This window comes from Lipophrys pholis, assembly GCF_963383615.2.
Source record: "Lipophrys pholis genome assembly, chromosome: 12".
NCBI lineage: Eukaryota > Metazoa > Chordata > Actinopteri > Blenniiformes > Blenniidae > Lipophrys > Lipophrys pholis.
In genome coordinates this window covers 437,290-452,830 of record NC_137641.1, presented here as the reverse complement: position 1 = coordinate 452,830, position 15,541 = coordinate 437,290, and positions in this window count along the sequence as shown.

The following is a 15,541-nucleotide window of genomic DNA, read 5'->3' as shown; positions in this document are numbered from 1 at the left end:
TTCTTGTGAAATATAAACTTTCTTCCAAAATTGAGGTCGGTTTCTCGTCTGGAGCACGTTTTTGGCCACAAATGATGAAAATGACAATATTACTCTAAATCCAATGAATAAACAAGTTGAAACTGCTCTAATATGCTGAATCAATATTGTATGTGGTTGATCAGTGGAAACTACGAGTTAGTTCTTGTGAAATATAAACTTTCTTCCAAAATTGAGGTCGGTTTCTCGTCTGGAGCACGTTTATGGCCAAAATGATGAAAATGACAATATTACTGTAAATCCAATGAATAATCAAGTTGAAACTGCTCTAATATGCTGAATCAATATTGTATGTGGTTGATCAGTGAAAGTACGAGTTAGTTCTTGTGAAATATAAACATTTTTCCAAAATCAAGCTCGGTTCCTCGTCTGGAGCACGTTTATGGCAAAAATGATGAAAATGACAAAATTACTTCAAATCCAATGAATAAACAAGTTGAAACTGCTTTAACATGCTTCTGCATATTGTATGATGTTGATCAGTGAAAGTACGAGTTAGTTTTTGTGAAATATAAACATTTTTCCAAAATCGAGGTCGGTTTCTCGTCTGGAGCACGTTTTTGGTCACAAATGATGAAAATGACAATCGCAGAGTAAATCCAATGAATAAGCAGTTTGAAACTGTTTGAACATTCTACTGTATATTGTATGTGGTTGATCAGTGAAATTACGAAGTTTGTTCTTGTAAAAAATAAACTTTTTTCTAAAGTTGAGGTCGATTTCTCGTCTGGAGTACGTTTTTGGCCACAAATGATGAAAATGACAATATTACTGTAAATCCAATGAATAAACAGTTTGAAACTGCTCTAAATATGCTGAATCAATATTGTATGTGGTTGATCAGTGAAAGTACGAGTTAGTTCTTGTGAAATATAAACATTCTTCCAAAACCGAGGTCGGTTTCTCGTCTGGAGCACGTTTTTGGCCACAAATGATGAAAATGACAATTTTACTTTAAATCCAATGAATAAACAAGTTGAAACTGCTCTAATATGCTGAATCAATATTGTATGTGGTTGATCAGTAAAAGTACGAGTTAGTTCTTGTGAAATATAAACATTTTTCCAAAATCAAGCTCGGTTTCTCGTCTGGAGCACGTTTATGGCCAAAATGATGAAAATGACAATATTACTATAAATCCAATGAATAAACAAGTTGAAACTGCTCTAATATGCTGAATCAATATTGTATGTGGTTGATCAGTGAAAGTACGAGTTAGTTCTTGTGAAATATAAACATTTTTCCAAAATCAAGCTCGGTTTCTCGTCTGGAGCACGTTTATGGCCAAAATGATGAAAATGACAATATTACTGTAAATCCAATGAATAAACAAGTTGAAACTGCTCTAATATATGCTGAATCAATATTGTATGTGGTTGATCAGTGAAAGTACGATTTTGTTCTTGGGAAATATAAACATTTTTCCAAAATCAAACTCAGTATCTCGTCTGGAGCACGTTTCTGGCCACAAATGATGAAAATGACAATATTACTGTAAATCCAATGAATAATCAATTTGAAACTGCTTGAATATGCTGAATCAATATTGTATGTGGTTGATCAGTGAAAGTACGAGTTAGTTCTTGTGAAATATAAACTTTCTTCCAAAATTGAGGTCGGTTTCTCGTCTGGAGCACGTTTTTGGCCACAAATGATGAAAATGACAATATTACTCTAAATCCAATGAATAAACAAGTTGAAACTGCTCTAATATGCTGAATCAATATTGTATGTGGTTGATCAGTGGAAACTACGAGTTAGTTCTTGTGAAATATAAACTTTCTTCCAAAATTGAGGTCGGTTTCTCGTCTGGAGCACGTTTATGGCCAAAATGATGAAAATGACAATATTACTGTAAATCAAATGAATAATCAAGTTGAAACTGCTCTAATATGCTGAATCAATATTGTATGTGGTTGATCAGTGAAAGTACGAGTTAGTTCTAGTGAAATATAAACATTTTTCCAAAATCAAGCTCGGTTCCTCGTCTGGAGCACGTTTATGGCCAAAATGATGAAAATGACAAAATTATTTCAAATCCAATGAATAAACAAGTTGAAACTGCTTTAACATGCTTCTGCATATTGTATGATGTTGATCAGTGAAAGTACGAGTTAGTTTTTGTGAAATATAAACATTTTTCCAAAATCGAGGTCGGTTTCTCGTCTGGAGCACGTTTTTGGTCACAAATGATGAAAATGACAATCGCAGAGTAAATCCAATGAATAAGCAGTTTGAAACTGTTTGAACATTCTACTGTATATTGTATGTGGTTGATCAGTGAAATTACGAAGTTTGTTCTTGTAAAAAATAAACTTTTTTCTAAAATTGAGGTCGATTTCTCGTCTGGAGTACGTTTTTGGCCACAAATGATGAAAATGACAATATTACTGTAAATCCAATGAATAAACAGTTTGAAACTGCTTGAATATGCTGAATCAATATTGTATGTGGTTGATCAGTGAAAGTACGAGTTAGTTCTTGGGAAATATAAACATTTTTCCAAAATAAAACGCAGTATCTCGTCTGGCGCACGTTTCTGGCCACAAATGATGAAAATGACAATATTACTCTAAATCCAATGAATAAACAAGTTGAAACTGCTTGAATATGCTGAATCAATATTGTATGTGGTTGATCAGTGAAAGTTCGAGTTTGTCTTGTGAAATATAAACATTTTTCCAAAATGAAACTCAGGTATCTCTTCTGGAGCACGGTTCTGGCTACAAAGATGAAAATGACAATATTACTGTAAATCCAATGAATAAGCAGTTTGAAACTGTTTTAACATGCTATTAGATATTGTATGTGGTTGATCAGTGGAAACTACGAGTTAGTTCTTGTGAAATATAAACTTTTTTCCAAAATTGAGGTCGGTTTCTCGTCTGGAGCACGTTTCTGGCCACAAATGATGAAAATGACAATATTACTGTAAATCCAATGAATAAGCAGTTTGAAACTGTTTTAACATGCTACTACATATTGTATGTGGTTGATTAGTGAAAATACGAGTTAGTTTTTGTGAAATATAAACTTTTTTATCCAAAATCTAGCTCGGTTTCTCGTCTGGAGCACGTTTCTGGCCACAAAGATGAAAATGACAATATTACTGTAAACCCAATGAATAAACAAGTTGAAACTGCTCTAATATGCTGAATCAATATTGTATGTGGTTGATCAGTGAAAGTATGATTTTGTTCTTGGGAAATATAAACTTTTTTCCAAAATTGAGATCGGTTCCTCGTCTGGAGCACGTTTTTGGCCAAAATGATGAAAATGACAATTGCCGAGTAAATCCAATGAATAAGAAGTTTGAAACTGTGTGAACATTCTACTGTATATTGTATGTGGTTGATCAGTGAAAGTACGAGTTAGTTCTTGTGAAATATAAACATTTTTCCAAAATCAAGCTCGTTTTCTCGTCTGGAGCACGTTTATGGCCAAAATGATGAAAATGACAATATTACTCTAAATCCAATGAATAAACAAGTTGAAACTGCTCTAATATGCTGAATCAATATTGTATGTGGTTGATCAGTGACAGTACGATTTTGTTCTTGGGAAATATAAACATTTTTCCAAAATCAAACTCAGTATCTCGTCTGGAGCACGTTTTTGGCCATACATGATGAAAATGACAATATTACTATAAATCCAATGAATAAACAAGTTGAAACTGCTTGAATATGCTGAATCAATATTGTATGTGGTTGATCAGTGAAAGTACGAGTTAGTTCTTGTGAAATATAAACATTTTTCCAAAATCAAGCTCGGTTTCTCGTCTGGAGCACGTTTATGGCCAAAATGATGAAAATGACAATATTACTCTAAATCCAATGAATAAACAAGTTGAAACTGCTTGAATATGCTGAATCAATATTGTATGTGGTTGATCAGTGAAAGTTCGAGTTTGTCTTGTGAAATATAAACATTTTTCCAAAATGAAACTCAGGTATCTCTTCTGGAGCACGGTTCTGGCTACAAAGATGAAAATGACAATATTACTGTAAATCCAATGAATAAGCAGTTTGAAACTGTTTTAACATGCTATTAGATATTGTATGTGGTTGATCAGTGGAAACTACGAGTTAGTTCTTGTGAAATATAAACTTTTTTCCAAAATTGAGGTCGGTTTCTCGTCTGGAGCACGTTTCTGGCCACAAATGATGAAAATGACAATATTACTGTAAATCCAATGAATAAGCAGTTTGAAACTGTTTTAACATGCTACTACATATTGTATGTGGTTGATTAGTGAAAATACGAGTTAGTTTTTGTGAAATATAAACTTTTTTATCCAAAATCTAGCTCGGTTTCTCGTCTGGAGCACGTTTCTGGCCACAAAGATGAAAATGACAATATTACTGTAAACCCAATGAATAAACAAGTTGAAACTGCTCTAATATGCTGAATCAATATTGTATGTGGTTGATCAGTGAAAGTATGATTTTGTTCTTGGGAAATATAAACTTTTTTCCAAAATTGAGATCGGTTCCTCGTCTGGAGCACGTTTTTGGCCAAAATGATGAAAATGACAATTGCCGAGTAAATCCAATGAATAAGAAGTTTGAAACTGTGTGAACATTCTACTGTATATTGTATGTGGTTGATCAGTGAAAGTACGAGTTAGTTCTTGTGAAATATAAACATTTTTCCAAAATCAAGCTCGTTTTCTCGTCTGGAGCACGTTTATGGCCAAAATGATGAAAATGACAATATTACTCTAAATCCAATGAATAAACAAGTTGAAACTGCTCTAATATGCTGAATCAATATTGTATGTGGTTGATCAGTGACAGTACGATTTTGTTCTTGGGAAATATAAACATTTTTCCAAAATCAAACTCAGTATCTCGTCTGGAGCACGTTTTTGGCCATACATGATGAAAATGACAATATTACTATAAATCCAATGAATAAACAAGTTGAAACTGCTTGAATATGCTGAATCAATATTGTATGTGGTTGATCAGTGAAAGTACGAGTTAGTTCTTGTGAAATATAAACATTTTTCCAAAATCAAGCTCGGTTTCTCGTCTGGAGCACGTTTATGGCCAAAATGATGAAAATGACAATATTACTGTAAATCCAAAGAATAAACAAGTTGAAACTGCTTGAATATGCTGAATCAATATTGTATGTGGTTGATCAGTGAAAGTACGAGTTAGTTCTTGTGAAATATAAACTTTCTTCCAAAATTGAGGTCGGTTTCTCGTCTGGAGCACGTTTATGGCCAAAATGATGAAAATGACAATATTACTCTAAATCCAATGAATAAACAAGTTGAAACTGCTCTAAATATGCTGAATCAATATTGTATGTGGTTGATCAGTGAAAGTACGAGTTAGTTCTTGTGAAATATAAACTTTCTTCCAAAACTGAGGTCGGTTTCTCGTCTGGAGCACGTTTTTGGCCACAAATGATGAAAATGACAATATTACTCTAAATCCAATGAATAAACAAGTTGAAACTGCTCTAATATGCTGAATCAATATTGTATGTGGTTGATCAGTGGAAACTACGAGTTAGTTCTTGTGAAATATAAACTTTCTTCCAAAATTGAGGTCGGTTTCTCGTCTGGAGCACGTTTATGGCCAAAATGATGAAAATGACAATATTACTGTAAATCCAATGAATAATCAAGTTGAAACTGCTCTAATATGCTGAATCAATATTGTATGTGGTTGATCAGTGAAAGTACGAGTTAGTTCTTGTGAAATATAAACATTTTTCCAAAATCAAGCTCGGTTCCTCGTCTGGAGCACGTTTATGGCCAAAATGATGAAAATGACAAAATTATTTCAAATCCAATGAATAAACAAGTTGAAACTGCTTTAACATGCTTCTGCATATTGTATGATGTTGATCAGTGAAAGTACGAGTTAGTTTTTGTGAAATATAAACATTTTTCCAAAATCGAGGTCGGTTTCTCGTCTGGAGCACGTTTTTGGTCACAAATGATGAAAATGACAATCGCAGAGTAAATCCAATGAATAAGCAGTTTGAAACTGTTTGAACATTCTACTGTATATTGTATGTGGTTGATCAGTGAAATTACGAAGTTTGTTCTTGTAAAAAATAAACTTTTTTCTAAAATTGAGGTCGATTTCTCGTCTGGAGTACGTTTTTGGCCAAAAATGATGAAAATGACAATATTACTGTAAATCCAATGAATAAACAGTTTGAAACTGCTTGAATATGCTGAATCAATATTGTATGTGGTTGATCAGTGAAAGTACGAGTTAGTTCTTGGGAAATATAAACATTTTTCCAAAATAAAACGCAGTATCTCGTCTGGCGCACGTTTCTGGCCACAAATGATGAAAATGACAATATTACTCTAAATCCAATGAATAAACAAGTTGAAACTGCTTGAATATGCTGAATCAATATTGTATGTGGTTGATCAGTGAAAGTTCGAGTTTGTCTTGTGAAATATAAACATTTTTCCAAAATGAAACTCAGGTATCTCTTCTGGAGCACGGTTCTGGCTACAAAGATGAAAATGACAATATTACTGTAAATCCAATGAATAAGCAGTTTGAAACTGTTTTAACATGCTATTAGATATTGTATGTGGTTGATCAGTGGAAACTACGAGTTAGTTCTTGTGAAATATAAACTTTTTTCCAAAATTGAGGTCGGTTTCTCGTCTGGAGCACGTTTCTGGCCACAAATGATGAAAATGACAATATTACTGTAAATCCAATGAATAAGCAGTTTGAAACTGTTTTAACATGCTACTACATATTGTATGTGGTTGATTAGTGAAAATACGAGTTAGTTTTTGTGAAATATAAACTTTTTTATCCAAAATCTAGCTCGGTTTCTCGTCTGGAGCACGTTTCTGGCCACAAAGATGAAAATGACAATATTACTGTAAACCCAATGAATAAACAAGTTGAAACTGCTCTAATATGCTGAATCAATATTGTATGTGGTTGATCAGTGAAAGTATGATTTTGTTCTTGGGAAATATAAACTTTTTTCCAAAATTGAGATCGGTTCCTCGTCTGGAGCACGTTTTTGGCCAAAATGATGAAAATGACAATTGCCGAGTAAATCCAATGAATAAGAAGTTTGAAACTGTGTGAACATTCTACTGTATATTGTATGTGGTTGATCAGTGAAAGTACGAGTTAGTTCTTGTGAAATATAAACATTTTTCCAAAATCAAGCTCGGTTTCTCGTCTGGAGCACGTTTATGGCCAAAATGATGAAAATGACAATATTACTCTAAATCCAATGAATAAACAAGTTGAAACTGCTCTAATATGCTGAATCAATATTGTATGTGGTTGATCAGTGACAGTACGATTTTGTTCTTGGGAAATATAAACATTTTTCCAAAATCAAACTCAGTATCTCGTCTGGAGCACGTTTTTGGCCATACATGATGAAAATGACAATATTACTCTAAATCCAATGAATAAACAAGTTGAAACTGCTCTAATATGCTGAATCAATATTGTATTTGGTTGATCAGTGAAAGTACGAGTTAGTTCTTGTGAAAAATAAACTTTCTTCCAAAATTGAGGTCGGTTTCTCGTCTGGAGCACGTTTTTGGCCACAAATGATGAAGATGACAATATTACTCTAAATCCAATGAATAAACAAGTTGAAACTGCTCTAATATGCTGAATCAATATTGTATGTGGGTTGATCAGTGAAAGTACGAGTTAGTTCTTGTGAAATATAAACATTTTTCCAAAATTGAGGTCGGTTTCTCGTCTGGAGCACGTTTTTGGCCACAAATGATGAAAATGACAATATTACTGTAAATCCAATGAATAATAAAGTTGAAACTGCTTGAATATGCTGAATCAATATTGCATGTGGTTGATCAGTGAAAGTACGAGTTAGTTCTTGTGAAATATAAACATTTTTCCAAAATCAAGCTCGGTTTCTCGTCTGGAGCACGTTTATGGCCAAAATGATGAAAATGACAATATTACTCTAAATCCAATGAATAAACAAGTTGAAACTGCTCTAATATGCTGAATCAATATTGTATGTGGTTGATCAGTGAAAGTACGAGTTAGTTCTTGTGAAATATAAAAAATTTTCCAAAATCAAGCTCGGTTTCTCGTCTGGAGCACGTTTATGGCCAAAATGATGAAAATGACAATATTACTGTAAATCCAATGAATAAACAAGTTGAAACTGCTTGAATATGCTGAATCAATATTGTATGTGGTTGATCAGTGAAAGTACGAGTTAGTTCTTGTGAAATATAAACATTTTTCCAAAATCAAGCTCGGTTTCTCGTCTGGAGCACGTTTATGGCCAAAATGATTAAAATGACAATATTACTATAAATCCAATGAATAAACAAGTTGAAACTGCTCTAATATGCTGAATCAATATTGTATGTGGTTGATCAGTGAAAGTACGAGTTAGTTCTTGTGAAATATAAACATTTTTCCAAAATCAAGCTCGGTTTCTCGTCTGGAGCACGTTTATGGCCACAAATGATGAAAATGACAATATTACTGTAAATCCAATGAATAATCAATTTGAAACTGCTTGAATATGCTGAATCAATATTGTATGTGGTTGATCAGTGAAAGTACGAGTTAGTTCTTGTGAAATATAAACATTTTTCCAAAATCAAGCTCGGTTTCTCGTCTGGAGCACGTTTATGGCCAAAATGATGAAAATGACAATATTACTCTAAATCCAATGAATAAACAAGTTGAAACTGCTCTAATATGCTGAATCAATATTGTATGTGGTTGATCAGTGAAAGTACGAGTTAGTTCTTGTGAAATATAAACTTTCTTCCAAAATTGAGGTCGGTTTCTCGTCTGGAGCACGTTTTTGGCCACAAATGATGAAAATGACAATATTACTCTAAATCCAATGAATAAACAAGTTGAAACTGCTCTAATATGCTGAATCAATATTGTATGTGGTTGATCAGTGAAAGTACGAGTTAGTTCTTGTGAAATATAAACATTTTTCCAAAATCAAGCTCGGTTTCTCGTCTGGAGCACGTTTATGGCCAAAATGATGAAAATGACAATATTACTCTAAATCCAATGAATAAACAAGCTGAAACTGCTCTAATATGCTGAATCAATATTGTATGTGGTTGATCAGTGAAAGTACGAGTTAGTTCTTGTGAAAAATAAACTTTCTTCCAAAATTGAGGTCGGTTTCTCGTTTGGAGCACGTTTTTGGCCACAAATGATGAAAATGACATTATTACTGTAAATCCAATGAATAAACAAGTTGAAACTGCTCTAATATGCTGAATCAATATTGAATGTGGTTGATCAGTTAAACTACGAGTTAGTTCTTGTGAAATATAAACTTTTGTCCAAAATTGAGTTCGGTTTCTCGTCTGGAGCACGTTTAGGCCACAAATGATGAAAATGACAATATTACTCTAAATCCAATGAATAAACAAGTTGAAACTGCTTGAATATGCTGAATCAATATTGCATGTGGTTGATCAGTGAAAGTACGAGTTAGTTCTTGTGAAATATAAACATTTTTCCAAAATCAAGCTCGGTTTCTCGTCTGGAGCACGTTTATGGCCAAAATGATGAAAATGACAATATTACTCTAAATCCAATGAATAAACAAGTTGAAACTGCTCTAATATGCTGAATCAATATTGTATGTGGTTGATCAGTGAAAGTACGAGTTAGTTCTTGTGAAATATAAAAAATTTTCCAAAATCAAGCTCGGTTTCTCGTCTGGAGCACGTTTATGGCCAAAATGATGAAAATGACAATATTACTGTAAATCCAATGAATAAACAAGTTGAAACTGCTTGAATATGCTGAATCAATATTGTATGTGGTTGATCAGTGAAAGTACGAGTTAGTTCTTGTGAAATATAAACATTTTTCCAAAATCAAGCTCGGTTTCTCGTCTGGAGCACGTTTATGGCCAAAACGATGAAAATGACAATATTACTATAAATCCAATGAATAAACAAGTTGAAACTGCTCTAATATGCTGAATCAATATTGTATGTGGTTGATCAGTGAAAGTACGAGTTAGTTCTTGTGAAATATAAACATTTTTCCAAAATCAAGCTCGGTTTCTCGTCTGGAGCACGTTTATGGCCACAAATGATGAAAATGACAATATTACTGTAAATCCAATGAATAATCAATTTGAAACTGCTTGAATATGCTGAATCAATATTGTATGTGGTTGATCAGTGAAAGTACGAGTTAGTTCTTGTGAAATATAAACATTTTTCCAAAATCAAGCTCGGTTTCTCGTCTGGAGCACGTTTATGGCCAAAATGATGAAAATGACAATATTACTCTAAATCCAATGAATAAACAAGCTGAAACTGCTCTAATATGCTGAATCAATATTGTATGTGGTTGATCAGTGAAAGTACGAGTTAGTTCTTGTGAAAAATAAACTTTCTTCCAAAATTGAGGTCGGTTTCTCGTTTGGAGCACGTTTTTGGCCACAAATGATGAAAATGACATTATTACTGTAAATCCAATGAATAAACAAGTTGAAACTGCTCTAATATGCTGAATCAATATTGAATGTGGTTGATCAGTTAAACTACGAGTTAGTTCTTGTGAAATATAAACTTTTGTCCAAAATTGAGTTCGGTTTCTCGTCTGGAGCACGTTTAGGCCACAAATGATGAAAATGACAATATTACTCTAAATCCAATGAATAAACAAGTTGAAACTGCTTGAATATGCTGAATCAATATTGTATGTGGTTGATCAGTGAAAGTACGAGTTAGTTCTTGTGAAATATAAACTATTTTCCAAAATTAAACTCAGTTTCTCGTCTGGAGCACGTTTTTGGCCACAAATGATGAAGATGACAATATTACTCTAAATCCAATGAATAAACAAGTTGAAACTGCTCTAATATGCTGAATCAATATTGTATGTGGTTGATCAGTGAAAGTACGAGTTAGTTCTTGTGAAAAATAAACTTTCTTCCAAAATTGAGGTCGGTTTCTCGTTTGGAGGACGTTTTTGGCCACAAATGATGAAAATGACATTATTACTGTAAATCCAATGAATAAACAAGTTGAAACTGCTCTAATATGCTGAATCAATATTGAATGTGGTTGATCAGTGAAACTACGAGTTAGTTCTTGTGAAATATAAACTTTTGTCCAAAATTGAGTTCGGTTTCTCGTCTGGAGCACGTTTAGGCCACAAATGATGAAAATGACAATATTACTCTAAATCCGATGAATAAACAAGTTGAAACTGCTTGAATATGCTGAATCAATATTGTATGTGGTTGATCAGTGAAAGTACGAGTTAGTTCTTGTGAAATATAAAAAATTTTCCAAAATCAAGCTCGGTTTCTCGTCTGGAGCACGTTTATGGCCAAAATGATGAAAATGACAATATTACTGTAAATCCAATGAATAAACAAGTTGAAACTGCTTGAATATGCTGAATCAATATTGTATGTGGTTGATCAGTGAAAGTACGAGTTAGTTCTTGTGAAATATAAACATTTTTCCAAAATCAAGCTCGGTTTCTCGTCTGGAGCACGTTTATGGCCAAAATGATGAAAATGACAATATTACTGTAAATCCAAAGAATAAACAAGTTGAAACTGCTTGAATATGCTGAATCAATATTGTATGTGGTTGATCAGTGAAAGTACGAGTTAGTTCTTGTGAAATATAAACTTTCTTCCAAAATTGAGGTCGGTTTCTCGTCTGGAGCACGTTTTTGGCCACAAATGATGAAAATGACATTATTACTGTAAATCCAATGAATAAACAAGTTGAAACTGCTCTAATATGCTGAATCAATATTGAATGTGGTTGATCAGTGAAACTACGAGTTAGTTCTTGTGAAATATAAACTTTTGTCCAAAATTGAGTTCGGTTTCTCGTCTGGAGCACGTTTAGGCCACAAATGATGAAAATGACAATATTACTCTAAATCCAATGAATAAACAAGTTGAAACTGCTTGAATATGCTGAATCAATATTGTATGTGGTTGATCAGTGAAAGTACGAGTTAGTTCTTGTGAAATATAAACTATTTTCCAAAATTAAACTCAGTTTCTCGTCTGGAGCACGTTTTTGGCCACAAATGATGAAGATGACAATATTACTCTAAATCCAATGAATAAACAAGTTGAAACTGCTCTAATATGCTGAATCAATATTGTATGTGGTTGATCAGTGAAAGTACGAGTTAGTTCTTGTGAAAAATAAACTTTCTTCCAAAATTGAGGTCGGTTTCTCGTTTGGAGGACGTTTTTGGCCACAAATGATGAAAATGACATTATTACTGTAAATCCAATGAATAAACAAGTTGAAACTGCTCTAATATGCTGAATTAATATTGAATGTGGTTGATCAGTGAAACTACGAGTTAGTTCTTGTGAAATATAAACTTTTGTCCAAAATTGAGTTCGGTTTCTCGTCTGGAGCACGTTTAGGCCACAAATGATGAAAATGACAATATTACTCTAAATCCGATGAATAAACAAGTTGAAACTGCTTGAATATGCTGAATCAATATTGTATGTGGTTGATCAGTGAAAGTACGAGTTAGTTCTTGTGAAATATAAAAAATTTTCCAAAATCAAGCTCGGTTTCTCGTCTGGAGCACGTTTATGGCCAAAATGATGAAAATGACAATATTACTGTAAATCCAATGAATAAACAAGTTGAAACTGCTTGAATATGCTGAATCAATATTGTATGTGGTTGATCAGTGAAAGTACGAGTTAGTTCTTGTGAAATATAAACATTTTTCCAAAATCAAGCTCGGTTTCTCGTCTGGAGCACGTTTATGGCCAAAATGATGAAAATGACAATATTACTGTAAATCCAAAGAATAAACAAGTTGAAACTGCTTGAATATGCTGAATCAATATTGTATGTGGTTGATCAGTGAAAGTACGAGTTAGTTCTTGTGAAATATAAACTTTCTTCCAAAATTGAGGTCGGTTTCTCGTCTGGAGCACGTTTATGGCCAAAATGATGAAAATGACAATATTACTCTAAATCCAATGAATAAACAAGTTGAAACTGCTCTAATATGCTGAATCAATATTGTATGTGGTTGATCAGTGAAAGTACGAGTTAGTTCTTGTGAAATAAAAACATTTTTCCAAAATCAAGCTCGGTTTCTCGTCTGGAGCACGTTTATGGCCACAAATGATGAAAATGACAATATTACTGTAAATCCAATGAATAATCAATTTGAAACTGCTTGAATATGCTGAATCAATATTGTATGTGGTTGATCAGTGAAAGTACGAGTTAGTTCTTGTGAAATATAAACATTTTTCCAAAATCAAGCTCGGTTTCTCGTCTGGAGCACGTTTATGGCCAAAATGATGAAAATGACAATATTACTCTAAATCCAATGAATAAACAAGTTGAAACTGCTCTAATATGCTGAATCAATATTGTATGTGGTTGATCAGTGAAAGTACGAGTTAGTTCTTGTGAAATATAAACTTTCTTCCAAAATTGAGGTCGGTTTCTCGTCTGGAGCACGTTTTTGGCCACAAATGATGAAAATGACAATATTACTCTAAATCCAATGAATAAACAAGTTGAAACTGCTCTAATATGCTGAATCAATATTGTATGTGGTTGATCAGTGAAAGTACGAGTTAGTTCTTGTGAAATATAAACATTTTTCCAAAATCAAGCTCGGTTTCTCGTCTGGAGCACGTTTATGGCCAAAATGATGAAAATGACAATATTACTCTAAATCCAATGAATAAACAAGTTGAAACTGCTCTAATATGCTGAATCAATATTGTATGTGGTTGATCAGTGAAAGTACGAGTTAGTTCTTGTGAAATATAAAAAATTTTCCAAAATCAAGCTCGGTTTCTCGTCTGGAGCACGTTTATGGCCAAAATGATGAAAATGACAATATTACTCTAAATCCAATGAATAAACAAGCTGAAACTGCTCTAATATGCTGAATCAATATTGTATGTGGTTGATCAGTGAAAGTACGAGTTAGTTCTTGTGAAAAATAAACTTTCTTCCAAAATTGAGGTCGGTTTCTCGTTTGGAGCACGTTTTTGGCCACAAATGATGAAAATGACATTATTACTGTAAATCCAATGAATAAACAAGTTGAAACTGCTCTAATATGCTGAATCAATATTGAATGTGGTTGATCAGTTAAACTACGAGTTAGTTCTTGTGAAATATAAACTTTTGTCCAAAATTGAGTTCGGTTTCTCGTCTGGAGCACGTTTAGGCCACAAATGATGAAAATGACAATATTACTCTAAATCCAATGAATAAACAAGTTGAAACTGCTTGAATATGCTGAATCAATATTGTATGTGGTTGATCAGTGAAAGTACGAGTTAGTTCTTGTGAAATATAAACTATTTTCCAAAATTAAACTCAGTTTCTCGTCTGGAGCACGTTTTTGGCCACAAATGATGAAGATGACAATATTACTCTAAATCCAATGAATAAACAAGTTGAAACTGCTCTAATATGCTGAATCAATATTGTATGTGGTTGATCAGTGAAAGTACGAGTTAGTTCTTGTGAAAAATAAACTTTCTTCCAAAATTGAGGTCGGTTTCTCGTTTGGAGGACGTTTTTGGCCACAAATGATGAAAATGACATTATTACTGTAAATCCAATGAATAAACAAGTTGAAACTGCTCTAATATGCTGAATCAATATTGAATGTGGTTGATCAGTGAAACTACGAGTTAGTTCTTGTGAAATATAAACATTTTTCCAAAATCAAGCTCAGTTTCTCGTCTGGAGCACGTTTATGGCCAAAATGATGAAAATGACAATATTACTGTAAATCCAAAGAATAAACAAGTTGAAACTGCTTGAATATGCTGAATCAATATTGTATGTGGTTGATCAGTGAAAGTACGAGTTAGTTCTTGTGAAATATAAACTTTCTTCCAAAATTGAGGTCGGTTTCTCGTCTGGAGCACGTTTATGGCCAAAATGATGAAAATGACAATATTACTCTAAATCCAATGAATAAACAAGTTGAAACTGCTCTAAATATGCTGAATCAATATTGTATGTGGTTGATCAGTGAAAGTACGAGTTAGTTCTTGTGAAATATAAACTTTCTTCCAAAACTGAGGTCGGTTTCTCGTCTGGAGCACGTTTTTGGCCACAAATGATGAAAATGACAATATTACTCTAAATCCAATGAATAAACAAGTTGAAACTGCTCTAATATGCTGAATCAATATTGTATGTGGTTGATCAGTGAAAGTACGAGTTAGTTCTTGTGAAAAATAAACTTTCTTCCAAAATTGAGGTCGGTTTCTCGTCTGAAGCACGTTTTTGGCCACAAATGATGAAGATGACAATATTACTCTAAATCCAATGAATAAACAAGTTGAAACTGCTCTAATATGCTGAATCAATATTGTATGTGGGTTGATCAGTGAAAGTACGAGTTAGTTCTTGTGAAATATAAACATTTTTCCAAAATTGAGGTCGGTTTCTCGTCTGGAGCACGTGTTTGGCCACAAATGATGAAAATGACAATATTACTGTAAATCC